The sequence below is a fragment of the Oryctolagus cuniculus genome, chromosome 10 (assembly GCF_051225735.1).
Source record: "Oryctolagus cuniculus isolate XC-2025 breed Fujian yellow rabbit chromosome 10, ASM5122573v1, whole genome shotgun sequence".
Classification (NCBI taxonomy): Eukaryota; Metazoa; Chordata; class Mammalia; order Lagomorpha; family Leporidae; genus Oryctolagus; species Oryctolagus cuniculus.
In genome coordinates this window covers 105,498,497-105,513,556 of record NC_142876.1, presented here as the reverse complement: position 1 = coordinate 105,513,556, position 15,060 = coordinate 105,498,497, and positions in this window count along the sequence as shown.

The following is a 15,060-nucleotide window of genomic DNA, read 5'->3' as shown; positions in this document are numbered from 1 at the left end:
TGGTTGGTTAAATGTGGAACACAGGGATGAAATTGTGCAGTTTCTCAGGCTCTAGGTTAGGATGTGGGTAGCTTTCTCCCTCCAAAGAGCGATTTTTTTTTTTAAAGGGAAATGTGTTTTTTAGACATCAGCAGATTTTTGAGTTCCCAACCAGACTGGGAAGCGGGGGGAATAATCTCCGAATGTGCTACGAAGAAGTAGTTATATACGTGGAGAATACAAATCGATTCGAATGTTAGAATAAACAACATACTTGGAAATGCCAACCACAAATACCTGTGAACCTTGCCACCGCACCTTGGCAAAGGCGCAGGTGACGCAGCCCGGCCGGCGGGTCTGCTGCTTCCACACATTTCCGATAGTTCTTCGCGGCTGCCATGTTCTGCTGCGAGTGCTGACGAATGAAGCAGCAGAAGGTGATTCTTCGCGTCCTGGGTCGAATAAATTAAAAATTTGCATATGTGTGACAATAGTTTCGCAGTCCTAGGAAAGCATTGCAGTAAAGCCCGGCCTGCAACAAAGCTTTTGAAAGGCGACTGATAGGAATGATACGGATGGATTTGGCATCGACTCTTTTATTTTCCTAAATGTTTTCTTTATTCGGTGGAGTTTGGGGAGTGGCTGCAAGCTCGCAGTGCCCGCCGCCCACAGGGTGCTGCCGGCTTTCTGTTGTGGCAAGAGCTCCAGGAAGGTAAATGTTTTCCTGAGTGTTTTCTGTTTCTAGGAGCAGTGCGGGAGAACAATGAAGCAGTCTGCTTTGTCTGCATATGGGGACTACAAACGGATGCCCCAGCTATAAAACACCAGCAGCCTGAGCCCACCTCCTTGCTTCATCTCACAAAATTAATTTTAACAACAGCTTCTTCCAGGGGCTCAGGAGTTGGGGTTCTCTGTCTGATTCTCTTCCATCGACCCCTGCTTTTCCTGGGAACAAATTAGCAAGATGGAGTGGTGCTGGGCGCTCATCTGACACTGCCCACAGGAGCTCAGTGGCCTGTGGGCTAGGTGCCAGCCACCAGCCCCTCAGTTCCCAGTGAAAAGAACCCTTGAGCTCCGTGACCTCCTGGAGAGAGCTGATTGTCCTGCCATCAGGCTTGATCTGGGTAAATAATTAGAGAGCTGGTGAGCAAGCGAGCGGAGAGGAGACGTCCCCCTGGTTGGCGCGTGGTGCTGCGAAGGCAGCCAGCCCCTGTGACTGCATCATGGCCACAGTGGTCCTGCAGCCTTCCCTGACACCGTGGACCGAGGCAGAAACAGCAGCAAAACCCGTGGCTGGCATTTGTTTGGGAAGCACTAGGCACGTGTTTGGGAAGGGCTGCAGCTTTTGAACTGTATCTAAGCTTGGGGATCAGGAGTGGCCTTGCCTTCCCCACCGCACGGCTCAGCTCCCAGGTTGTAGGGGCCCTGGTGCAGTGACTTGGGCCTGTTGGCCTCTCGGTCACGCCCTGTTGCCTGCAGGTCCCCTGAAGTGGTTCCTAGATGGTGGCTGAACTTTCCGTAGCTGCTTAGTGAAGCCCATCGGAAGCAAGGAGCCCTGCGGCTTTGTGCAGTGCCTGTGTCTCTACAAATTCCCCTTCTGAACCTTGATGGTGTTTTCCGCCCTCGTTCTGGGCGGCCCCCTTGGAGGGAGGAAGGCATGGGAGTGAGGGGTTGGGCCAGCTGGTCTCAGGCCCTCGTGCAGTCCGTGGTCTCTCTGCAGCAGCAGCGTCTCGGGGTTTTGATCCACGGGTTCTGAATGGCTGGAGATGCACGGTCAGGCGGCCGATCTGATTTATGGAAAAACAGTAATTACAGCCATGGCGTTGTATTACTTTTGAGAAAGATAATATAGTTAGCCATGAATAGTAAGGAATACAAGAAGGTAATTAATTGAAATAATTAAAATTCACAACAGGCATGTTTAACGCGATTATGTGTTAACCAGGAAGAGCCCTTCAAAGCAGTTCCTGCGCCAAGAACACGCAGACCGGGTGACGGGACAAATGCTCAGAGCCTGGGCGGCCTCCGGGGCTTGGCCGTCACGGACAGCCGCATTCTCAGTGTGCTCCGGGCCGGCCTTGGCAGCCAGCAGACGCCTCCTCTGCCCTGCTGTGCGCCACGGCTGCTCCCCTCCCTGCGGGCTGCTTGGTGTGTGGCCAGCCTGCACAGCTTGGGCCCCGTGGGCACTGCACAGGCAGCCCTGGGGTTTCTCACGCTGAGGCCTGTGTAAGCCACGACGCTCGGCTCGGGACGTTTTTGGTTTTTATTAAGTTTTCATCTGTTTAGTCCAGCAGTGCAACCAGCAACTGTCCTTAACCATGGCGCCTGGGCATGGACTAACCCTAGGCCCTTCTTCCTTCTTTTCCCTCCCTCCTTCTCCCCCCTTCTCTGTCCCCCAATCCCTCTCTTTCCCTACCCCTCACTACCCCTACCCCTCTCTCCCTCCTGTTCCCCCTACACCACCACCCATCCTCTCACCCCAAGTCCAAGGGGCTTTGGAAGGCAGTCGCGTGGCAGCCAAGGCAGGTGTCTGGGCACTGTCTGGGCACTGACCAGCAAGGGTGGGTGGGTGGGGAAAGCACTCGGGGTGTGGGGGTGTGGGGGGGCGGGGCAGGAGGCCACCAGGTGCCTTCCGTAGGGTTGCGGTTTGTGGAGAATCAGAGCCATCAGCCCGCTCAGGGACCTGAGGGTTTGGGTGTCAGCAGAGAAACGCCCGGAGGAAACGCGGGCTCGGGCCGCCCCTCGGGGGCCAGCACGGGGAGCCCGGGCCGCTTGGCCTGCCCGGGTGGGACGCCTTTGTCTGCCTGCGCCTCGCCCGGCGCTCTCCCGCTTCCTATTGATTTTTGGCCCCCGCCGCCCGCCGCCGCAAGTTGGGGCTGGCGAGGAGTGCGGCGGCGGCGGCTGCGGGTGGAGTGCGGGTGGCCGCGGGCAGAGCGCTGGCTCGCAGCGGCCGCACGCGTGCACGCACGGGGAGCGCGCCAGGGCTTTTGGAACTTGGACTCATGTGACACAATGTGCAGGGTGTTCTCCCGGAGCGAACTGAGCCATTTACATCCTTTGAGGACGCCGCACGGTAAGTGGAGAGGGGCGCCCTTGGCGCTGGCTCAGGCTGCGGCCGCTGGGGTTCCTGCGCGCCGGCTGCCCACCTCCTGCTCCTCCTCCGCTTGCCTGTGGCTGAGCGAGCCCGCAGCCCCCGGGGCTGCTTGTCCCCGGGGGCCGGTTCCGCCCACTCTGGGGTGCGTGCCCTGGGCCCCCTGCGGTGGCTCCTTGGAAGCGGTGCCCCTGCGTGTCCGTGTCGCCGCTGCAGGCTGACCTATCGATTTCTGTATGAAGTGCATTTTATTTCAGTCATTAGGCAGTCCGCTTCCCAGGCGTGTTCTCGACCAGGGACGGAAGACAAAGATGCCACCCCCACCCCCCCTCCTCGCAACAGCCGCACTTCATTTTCTAGCTGGTGGCCGTGGACTAATCAGGAATGGCATATTCTCCCCGGGAGAGCACAGAGCTAAGTGTCAGTGCTTAGCAAGCACAGGGCTCCTGCCTCCTCCTCCCCCTCACATCCCTAGCTCGCTGCTGGACAGGCCACTCACTGCCCTGGGAGAGGCGTGAGGGTGGGCAGTGTGGTGGGAGTGGCCTTCCAGGTTAGGGTCGGCTCCAGGACTGGTGTTGCCACTGCGGCAGTCCCTGGTCTGTTGGCACCCTGGGTGCCTGAACTGAAGTTTGACCTTTTCTTTGCCAAGGATATCACGGTGCACAGGGCAATGTCACGTCGAGTGCATTCCCTGTATTTTTCAACTTTGATCTCTCATCTTCCCCACCCCTCTGCCACCCATCTGTGCAGGTGCTCCTAGGTTTCGCAGAAACTCTGTGTCTGTGAACTTGCCCTGGAGTGTGCTACTGATTTAGAAGGTTATTCTGTCACGCAGGAAGTTGCAGCTTATGGGTCAATACAGGCACAAGAACCCCCAGCCAGTGACCTACATTGTTTTTAAAAAGGTATTTTTGGACCAGCAAACATTTAGCAAAAATAATGTTACAGATCCGGATAAACCTATTTTTAGTTTTCCTGCTGAAAGGGCTTGCCCACCCCCACCAGCTGTAATCAATATAAAACGTGCTGCTAACAAAAGGCATTGATAATGTTCACGGTTAAATCATTAAACAGTTCTTTTATGGGACTGGCTGATCCAACAATAGGAATTGTAGCACGTAAAATACTGCTATGATTTTGCACCCTGGAGAATAGATGCATTTATTATACTTTAGGAGGGAGGGCCACATAGGGATGAACAATTAAATACAATAACATTTATTTGGGGTTTATGTTTTGTGCAAACTGTGTATTCCGTTTGATCTGTTTCCATTACTTTTTACAAATGAGCCACATATGCTGTCAATTTATATATAGAATAGATGAGCCGAATGTGCTCATATACGACTTAATTCAGGGGTGGAAATGACAGCCATTAGGGCGAGAATAATGAAGCGTCTGCCTCCATGAGCAAGATTGAGAGAGAAAGCAGCCCAGATCGATAACTTATAAGTAAGCAGCAGAGAAAGGGACCCCAAACTTTACATTTGCCTTGGTTCTTCAACAAGCTTTTCCCAGCGGCATCGTATTCGTGTTGGCGTGATTAAGTAAAAACAAGAAGAGAGATCATTGACGAGGCAGTGGGTCGTTTTGGTTGGGTATATTTAGGACAAAACTGCCTTTATCGTCCGCTGGAAAGCGATGGTAGAATTGCTAGGGAGGAGGGTAGGTTTTTAAGAGTGGCAGTAGGAGCTGTGTGCTGGAATGTGCTTCCTTCCGCTCGAGGGGAGAGCCTGGCAGGCAGACGTGGAGTGCGTTCGTTCAGCCAGTTTTAGAGAAGGCGTGCTACCTTTGTGAAGCGCAGCACTGAGCCCTTGCAGCTGGGAGTGTGTAACGACGGGGCCAGAACACGCGCAGCCTGGTGGGCAGGGCTTAGAGCTTGCTGAGATCTGGAGAGCAGCCGGAACTCACCCTGGAGGAGGCGAGGGAGGCGAGATGCTGAGTCGACTGCCCCCTGCACAAAGAGAGATGCTGCCTTGCTTTCGTGGCTCTGACTGTGCGTGGCCTTTTGTTTATTGTCCGGGGTGTTGGCACTGGATCCCCGGGGAGGATCATGGTGTATATACCCTTTCATGGTGGTTGAATGCTATTGTGCTCTGACCAAATGCAGATACACACAAATAGGCATTCATTAAATAGTAATCCCCGCCCCCCAGAGGAGGTGTTCATTCAAACCTCTTTACATTCATTTAAAACGCTTTATGGTAATTCATATAAAAAAAAAAAACCACCCTGCTCCAAACTGTGACCCTTCAGATTGCTGGTTTTTCAACCCAGAAAATGACCTTTTCTTTATCAGTAAAGGGTTTGTTGTTGTTTCATTGATTGCATAGGCTTGTATCCTAAGAATATAGCAAAGTAGAATATTGTTCCATACTAGAAACATTTGAGACAGACATCGTATTTGGTACTGAACTGTTGGTGCAAGGACTCACTGAAAAACGTATTTTCCTCGTTTTGATGAAGGATTAGAAAAGAACATCTTAATCACAAAGCCCTTACCTGGGCAAAATGATCTGGTGTCCAGCCTGTTGTGGTTGGATCAAGACCCAGAGGGAGAGGCATGGCTGCATTGTGGGTGCTGTTGATCAGGGGAAATGTTACTAAAAGTAATTGGCAGGCTTTGAGCCGCTGGCCTTGTCAGCCTCCAGTTCCTTAGGGGCGGGGTCTTCTGCTACCCCGTTAGGATGTCTGGGATCCAGAGCAAAGACTGTGCCACGTGGTTGGAGCCAGCCTCCCCTGGTGGCCAGTGCCGGACTTGGAGCCGACTTCCAGAGCTCTGTCTGGACTCACTGGCACATTCTTTTGGGGTCAGGATGACCCCCCTCCCCCCATACGTCTTCTATGCACTTGAAAAGGCCTCGATTTTGGGGTAGGTTTGCAGAACTCCATCCCAGGGAGACAGTCAAATGCCTTAGTGGTTTCTTTTTTTATGTAATTTACATATTTTAAGCACTCGATTTCAGGTCACTGGCCTATTTTGCTACTCTGGCTGATGGACCAATGTTAACAAACCTGACGTATCTCAGCATCAATTAAGAACAGATCTGGGAAGCCCCCAAAGGCCCTCCCGTAACTAGTTTCTAATAGATTCAAGGAGAAAAGCTTTTACCCTTTCTTCAAATTCTATCCCAAATACAGCATTCTCCTGGCTAATCACTGATGACAGCTTGAGTAGGGTTTGATTTGCAGAGGAGTTTCAGTGTCCCCTGGTAGGGTTTGTCTAAAATAGTCTCTGAGTGACTAAGGAGCAAGTCAGGTGCCTTCTGCTGTGTTTTGGGGATAGCCTAAATCGACCGAGACAGTGGCCTTGGGGTACCTTTAGTTACTAAATGCCTCTTAGCTCTAGAAATTAAGAAGGGTAATAGCAGCCTCTTGGAATACCTACAAATGTCTGGCCAACACTGGATGCTGGACATGGCCGTGCAGCCTCAAGACAGACTTCTGTGATGTGTTCTTAGACATTTTGTAGCATAGCCTTCCTCTCTGTGGAGCCACCCCACGCACCGAAGTCAAATGTGGACGGATCAGAAGATGGGGATGTTTGTTAGTGCAGGCCGAGCGCCAGGTTAGGCATGGGAATGGGCCACTCCCAAGTCCTTAAGACAAGAATGTGTGCGGGTGTAGACGGAGGCTTGTCACTATGCAGGACAGGTGAACGATCATAGGTCACAGTCCCCTCTTACGCAGACTGCTGCCTCTCAGCCATGAAGCTACACATACTAAGGGAAGTGAGGGCACAGACAGGGAGTAGCATTGCCAGGGTCCTTCCTGCATTGGGTTGTGTCTGTGAGAAAGCAGAGAACCTCTGTGGCCAAGGGCATGGAAGGGGCGTTTGCTGTGTAGTTGGCGAAGCACGAGTTAACCTACCAGCCTGGAAGAGGGCGCGAGCAAACACTGGCTGAGAAAACATTCTTAGTTCTTTCGTGCTGGTAGTTGGTAGAGACCTGCTGAGACCTCACCTCCTCCCGCTGTGCCTGTGCCACCAGCCCCTGGGGAGGGCAGGTTCCATGGCCCTCAGCCATCAGGCATTGCCCTTGTTCTCCGTGGCTTTGCAGCAGGCCTGGAATCGGGTTGAGCCGTAGGAGATCGCCCGTGTTGGGCCATTGCTGACCTACATAAGGGGCAGTTCCCTTTTCTTCCTTTTTCTCATCTTGCTCCACTTCTTTGTGCAGCAACCAGATCATATAATTCCCCTGCCTGCAAGTGTTCCCCTGGCTGCTCAGCGCCCTCAGAATAAACTCCTAGCTCTTCACCCTGCCTGCCCCGAGGTCCTCCAGGCCCTGACCCCGCCCTGCCTTTTCTCCCCCCTCTCAGACTTCCCACGCTGCCCTCCCAGCCGTTCCCAGAGCTCAGCAGCCCCAGATCTTTGCACTTGTGGCTTTGCATTCCATACCCGGCTCCTCTGCACAGCTCAAGCCTCCCAGAAAGGCCATGCTTGGCCATCAGGGCTAACAGAAGCCCTCTGCCTGATCTACCATTACCCCCATTTTATTTTGTTCCAAGTGCTTTGTCTAAAATGCTCTTTTTTACTTATTTCCTAAATAAGTGAATTTCAAAAAATTGCCCTTTCCTTCACAGCAGCAAAGGAAGGAAGGAGCGGGCCCCTTGCCCGTCTTGTTCTCTGCTGTGTCCCCCTCCCTGCAACACCACACGCAGATGCCTCCTGAGGGGCTGGGGCCGAAGTTCATGCAAAACGTGTATCGTGAAGAACTTAGGCATGGTTTTCAACTTCCTGGAACAAAATAAATCTGTGTTCTAACTCCATTTCCCACGAGCTCTTTAGGTCACCTCGTGTGTGTTGAGCAGACTTCACGGGCGCCGTGTGCACGGTCGCAGATCTCAGCCTGTTGCCACTGCACAGAGTCCGGGATGCACACAGCTTCCCGCAGGGCAGCCAGGGATGCCTGCAAGGAAGAACCTCTGCCTCTTAGTCCCGGCGCTGTGCCATCTGTCCCCCTGGGGTGGGACCCCCTCCAGTGGGGTGGAGGGAGACTGGCAGAGACCCGCTTCCCCCACTCATCCTCTGAAGCCCATGTGTTCTGGGTCCCTGGATTGCCCGGCCCCAGTCACCTGCCGCGGGAGCCAGCTGAGTCAGGTACCTCCTCGGTCGCACTCTGGTGAGCTCACTCCTGTTGCAGGCAGCAGGAACCCAGACTCATGAATGAGATGAGGCTCACTGCAGAGGTCAAGAAGGGGCAGGGCAATAGGGTTCATCATCTCTTAAAGAAAAAATATCTTGTTTAGGAAGTTTCCGTCTAACTAGTTGATCTGGTAATAGCTAGTAGTTAATGAAGACCTACAGCTTTTTTTGTTTAAAGACTTATTTATTTGAAAGGCAGAGCCACAGAGAGGCAGAGAGAGAGAGAGGGAGGGAGGGAGGGAGGGAGGGAGGTCTTCCATCCACTGATTGAATCCCCAGGTGGCCACAACGGCCGGAGCTGTGCAGATCTGAAGCTGGCACCAGGAGCTCCCTTGGTATCCCATGCAGGTGCAGGGGCCCGAGCACTTGGACCATCTTCTTTGCTGTCCCAGGCCATAGCAGAGAGCTGGATTGGAAGTGGAGCAGCCAGGACTTGAGCCAGCACCCATATGGGATGCCGGCACTGCAGGCACGGCTTCATCCGCTACGCCAACACGCCGGCCCCAGATCTACATTTTTAAGGCAAAATATTTAATCCCACAGCATCTTTGAGAGAGAATCCCCATTGAATAGACGAGGAATCCGAGGCACGGTGACATCAGGTCACTGGCTCAGGGCCACACAGGCCAGCACATCCATGGTTCCCCATGTGACCCATGCTACTGGCTGTTGACTTGGCCTTCGCCTACAGCCGCAGTCTCTCCTGAGTCCTTCTGAGCCTGTCTGTTCTTCGCCTAAATCCGTAAGTCTCCCACAGTGATGTGGGCCCCCACATGCCAGGAGGCAGCATCTGGGTGCTGGGGACAGGTTGATTGTTGACTACAGGTGTCACCTGTGAGCAGATGAGCAGGGGCCCACACCAAGCCCTTGGCCGCTGTATGAACTCTTTAATTCCACTTCTGTGTTTCACTGGGACTGTAGGGTCCAGAGGGTCGAGTGTCTGCACTGCCGCCCCGGCCCCGGGTGCTGGGACCAGCATCGCTGCCCTCATGGTACCTAACCCACTGGCTTGTTCTAGGGACTGGACAGGGCAGTGTGTGTGGGGTGCAGGGGACACCTGGCTCCTGGCAGGTGCACACTAGATACTGGCTGTGATTGTCAATTGGTAGCAGTGGTTACCTGGTGAAGACAGGCCTGGAACAGGGGCAGATGGAGCAGAGGGCCCGAGTCCTCCATGGTAGCTTTGAAAACACCGTTCTGTCTTCTCCCCGCCTCTTAGTCGGAGAGGGCGGAAGTACAAGCAGGAGTGAGACCAAGCGGCAACTTGGTCTTTCCCTGCCTCCCCTCCCGAAGTGCCCCACTGCTCTGCCGCAGCCTGCCTGGCTGTCTTTTTGTCCTAGGCATCTGGCAGCCCAGGCATCAACTGGTCTCTTCTCTCAGCCTGTGGCCTACCTGCAGGAAGTGGGGGGGGGGGCTGCAGACCGATGCTGTGAGGCCCCGACGCCCCCGCTGCAGCACTGGGGCAGGTGTATCATTCCACTGTCTGGGAGCAAGTCTCAGGAAGTAGTCCGTATGCCAACCCTTCCCCCTCACCCCAAACCCTGGCTCTCCAGGTTCAGGTTTCCACGGCAAGGACCCCCACACCCACGGAGGGCAGGCTTCTCAGCCAAAGGCAGGCTCTCCGTCCTGATCGGTGAAACGGTGAGAACTGGCACACGCTGGTGACGGGTGCCCTCGAGTTTTCCTCGCGGGTCTGGGCATGCGCAGGTGAATGTGTTGTCTGCACGCTTCCTGGTTAGGGGTGATGTGGGCTTGGAGTGTTCAGTTGGGTTGTATGCTGAGGGTGGTTCTTACCCAGGGACATAACGGGAACTGGAGGGTGTGTGTGTGTTTAGCCAAGAACTGAAGCGACTTCTCCTGTGCCTCGGGCTCTCCAAGCAGCCGCGAGCCCCCTGGAGGCCAGTGCTCATCACAGATGGGCCCGTCTTGCTCTGCACTTATGGGGGTGGCCACGTTCCTTCAGCACATAGGATTCGTGACTCCAGAGGCAGGCTTAGACCAGCCAGGCCAGCGAGTCCTGGAGCGCCGAGAATAAAGGGCGTTTCGGATTTAGCTATAAATTCTGTGCCCTTGACTGGTATTTATGACACCAAGGAGTAGCAAGCAGAAAAAGAACAACGGAGATGGAGAAAAAAGTCTCTTTTCTCCCCAGTCCCTTGCTTTGGAGAAGGTAGAACCTTCGAGCAGGCAGCAGGTAAACAGATGTGGTATCCCTAAGTACTTGGGATTTTTGATGAAGAATGAAGTCCCACTTGGAGAAATGAATCCCTGGCCTTTCAGCCCCCAAGCTAATGGAAGGTGCCAGGGTCTTTGTTGAGAACAAAGTGCTACCCTCATGCCCGGACGAGGCTCCTCCAAAATTGTGTTATTTCTCCATTTGAGTCTCTTCACATCTTACAGATCCAAATAGCCCTGCTACCCAGGGTAGTAGAGGAGTCTTTTTACTACTTTGTAACTTTAAAAAATTTTTTTAAAATTTATTTGCGAGGTAGAGTTACAGAGAGAGAGAGAGAGAGAGAGAGATCTATCTGCTGGTTCACTCCCCAGATGGCCACAACGGCTGGAGCTGAGCCGATCCAAAGCCAGGAGCCTGAAGCTTGCTGTGGGTCTCCCACGTGGGTGCAGGGGCCCAAGCCCTTGGGCCATCCTCCACTGCTTTCCCAGGCTGTAATCTGGATCGTAAGAGGAGCAGCTGGGACTCTGGTGCCCATATGGGATGCTGGTGCTGCAGGCGGAGGCTTAGCTTACTGTACCACGGTGTCGGCCCCATGTTTTTTTCTTTAAAGTTATCTTTGAGTCTTAATCATGACCCTGCTGTTGTCCTACTTTTTAGTACATCAAGTTGGTTTTTTTTTTTAAGGTTTATTTATTTATTTGAAAGCCAGAGTTACACAGAGAGAGGAGAGGCAGAGAGAGAGAGAGAGGTCTTCCATCCGCTGGTTCACTCCCCAGTTGGCCGCAATAGCCGGAGCTGTGCCAATCTGAAGCCAGGAGCTTCTTCCGGGTCTCCCACATGGATGCAGGGGCCCAAGGACGTGGGCCATCTTCTGCTTTCCCAGGCCATAGCAGAGAGCTGGATTGGAAGTTGAGCAGCTGGGTCTAAAACCAACGCCCATATGCCGGTGCTTCAGGCCAGGGCATTAACCCACTGTGCTGCAGTGCTGGCCCCAAGGTTTTTTTGTTTTTGTTTTAAGATTTATTTTATTACTTGAAAGGCAGAGTGACAGAAAAAAAGAGAGAGCGAGCAAGATCATCCATCCACTGCTCACTCCCCAAATGGCCGTAACAGCAGGTCTGGACCAGGCTGAAGCCGGGAGTCTGAAATTCCATCCAGGTCTCCCACAAGCGTGCAGGGGCCCAACCTCTTGGGCCATCTTTGCTGCTTTCCCAGGCGCGTTAGAAGGGAGCTGGATCGGAAGCAATGCCTGCGTCGGAGGCACAGCTCCACTCACTGCGCCATAATGCTGGCCCCCCAGGTCGGATTTTTTTGAAGCCAGATTTTTATGGTCCCCTTTCCCAGGCTGAAGCGTATCTGTCATTGTGGAATTCCTTATTTCTGCTGACTACTAGAGGGTGTAAAGCTGGAGATGGCTTCAGCGTTAAGATGTGCGTGCAGTCTGAAGATCTTCTGTAGATTGGCCAACTCCTTATCTTCCCAAGACTTCATAGTTCCAATTTATTTGTAACTCCATGCTCCGGCTTCTTTAAGGAAATGTGTCTATGTTTGCGAGCCCATGGGAGAACTGAGTCAAACACTTGAGATCTTTTGGCTTTTTTTTTTTTCTTTAAACCATCTTTTCATGATTCTCAAAACCTCAAAGTGAGGAGGAGAAGCAGAAATGTACAGGAGTGAAGCTGTTGGCTGGTCGTTGGATTAGACGTGCGGAATCACCAGTGACTAACCATCCATGGGACAGGCCCGAAGTAGCATCATTCAGATGCTGGAGGCCAAGGGAGGTGCCTTGGCCCTGTGCACTGTGCAGAGGCTCTTGGCTTGTGAAATGCTGGACTTCTCATCCCTCTGCCATTTGATTCTTGGCTGCAGCCTGGGACTATTCCAAAATCTGTCAGTTCCTCTTGGGCATCGTGTTAAAATCCGTATCAGTGTCAGCATGGCATAAGTGAAAAGTCATGTGCAGATTTGCATCACAATGGGCAGAAACAGCACAGGCAGACTTGGGTTACCCTGGACAGACGCATGAGGGCCTCTGCTGTCTTGGTTCCTCGTTGGTTCCTGGGGTGGTGACAGGTGAGAGGAGGTCCTGGCCCATCAATGGACAGAGCTCTGCATGATGAATGGATAGTGGGGAGAGAGACCTGGACAGGGTCAGGTTGGACTCCCAGCGCTGGAGCCTGCCAGGGACCCAGTGGTTCCCTCCAAGACCCCGGGGGTGACTGACAGAAGCTCAGACTCCCAGGCCGCCCCTGCCCTCCCCCGCACCTGGTGCAGCAGGTCTGATGGCAGGGCTGGCGAGTCTGCATTTCCAGCCCTCAGTGACTGATGAGCAGTCTCCGCATCTCTAAAAAGCGGGTAATAGCTTCCATCTCGCAGATGGCAGGAACGGAGAGCGTGTGTGGGAAAGGACTGTGGGGGCCATGCAGTGAGACTCCAGGGCTTGCTGCCCTAGCGGGCCTGGCCCTCAGCCTCCCTCCAGGGAGTTCTTTCTCCTCGCTACCCCTGGTTGTGGCAGCCCTGCCATGGGCCCCTGGATACTGAAAACTATTCGGTTCCCATTCTCGACCTTGATTTTCCCTCCTGAAAATGCCACAAAAGGCCTCCTGGCTCCCAGCTCCCTCTCTGCACAGCCCCTGCCCCCCACAGTGGAGCTCAGAGTCGGGGCGATCCGGAGATGGAGCCAGCCTGGGGGTGAGCAGCAGCACCTTGCAAGGAAGCCCCAGGTTCCTGTAGCCTACGAGCTGCTGGAGCTATGCTAGGATCCCAAAGGCCATGAACGAAAAGTGTGCCGCAATGAGGCTGCCTCCCGTCGTCTTGGCAAACGGCAACCTCGTTCTAACTTGGATGACGTGGGCAGGTCCTCAGCCGCTCCTCCATAGCAGTAATACAGTATCAGTGCCCAGTCAACAGGTGAAGACACAGGCCAGGCTGCCCCCGAAGTGTCTCGTAGGGTTTGTTGGAAGAAGTGATGGGAACCAGCCTTGAGGAAGTGGTGGGTGCTGAGGGCTGGGGTTCCAGTCCCAAGTGCGTGTGGCATCCAGACAACTCTGCCTCGCCCAGCATGGGTGGCGCAGCTTTGTACAAAGCAGATCTGCCGTGGACCCCTGGAGCGAGGGGTTTACTGAAATCCCGGCTGACTCAGCCTGTCTCAGTCGGTTCCGTGAAAGCATGGAGCCCACGGTCATCTCTTGCAGTCATGCGTGATGGCCCCGGCTAGGAACACTCCCTCCTTGGGAGAGCAAGGGAACAGCCCCTCCAAAGCTTTCCATTGTCTTGAAGAGGAACCCCAGAATCCTTCCCGCCATGCTCAGGGCCCTGCCCGACCTCCAGTTGGTCGCTCTCAAGTCACATTGGCCTGCTGTCATTTCCTGCATCGGTGACCTGGGGTTCTTGCCTTCAAATCCACACCCTTTTCTTCCCTTTTCTCATTCTTCAGATCTCCTGGGAAGATGCCTCTTCGGGGGGCCTTCCTTGTGTTACTGTGCGAGACAGTTCAGTGAGACGCAGGGTTCCAGGCAGTGGGAGATGATGGGCTCCCTCTCTGACAGTGCCTGGCACCCGGCATCGTGCGTTGTGCACTTGCTATGGGACGGAAGGCGTAGCGGGTGGAGTAGGGACTCAGGAGCCTATGTAGCACTCGGGTTTTGTGACTTGTCAGTCATCCCCAAATAAGGGTCAGGGACGTTCACCCCCATGTATTTCACGACAGATTCCCAGCCCAGTGCTACAGCTGTTCCAGTGCTGAGCCCATTACCTTCTCCCTGGGTCCACTCCTGGCCTCCACATCTCTGTCAACAACACAGCCACCCAGCAAGCTGTCCAGGTCACATGTGTCAGCCTTGGCCTTGAGGTTCCCCTCCTTCCTCGGAGTCCCCTCTCCGCCCCCATGCCTCAGGAGGGCACGGGTTGAAAATGGCCAAGCGCTGCCACCTTCGTGACTTTTGGTTGCCACAGAAAGGGCTTGCTGTTTGCCAAGGTCAGGAGCAAAAGGCAACTGCCCAGACCCTGGCCCTGCAGGCCAGCTGTCCGCACTGCACCAGCAGCGAGCTGCTCCCTGGACCTGCAGGCCAAGACTCTTGCCGGTCGGCGGTGAAGCCAAAGCAGTGCCACCAAGCAGTGTCCTGCAACGTGGTCCTGCTGCAACCGGTCACCCTCCCCCCACCCACACTGCCTGCACGCACATGGCCCTTTAGCCGTCCCCAGGTACCCCTCCTAAAGGAGGGTTTTCTGGTTTTTTTTTTTTTTTTTAAAGATTAATTTGAAAGTGAGAGTTACAGAGAGGCAGAGACAGAAGCAGAGAGAGGGAAAGAGAGTCTTCCATCCACTGGTTCACACCCTAAATGGATGCAGTGGGCGCAGCTGGGACAATCCGAATCTGGGAACGCCATCTGGGTCTCCCACGTGGGTGCAGGGGAACTCCATCCAGGTATCCCACATGGGTCCAAGCACTTGGGCCATCTTCTGCTTTTTCCCAGGCCATTAGCAGGCAGCCGGATCAGAAATGGAGCAGCCAGGACTAGAACTGGCGCCCAAATGGGATGCCAGCACAGCACCAGCCCCTAAAGGGTTTTTCTGAAGAGCTGACTCGTTCCAGAGGCAACAGGGGAGGCTACCAGGGTGGGAAATCTGCTGGGTCCATTCTCTGTAGCCCAGACCCCAGAGCCCTGTCAT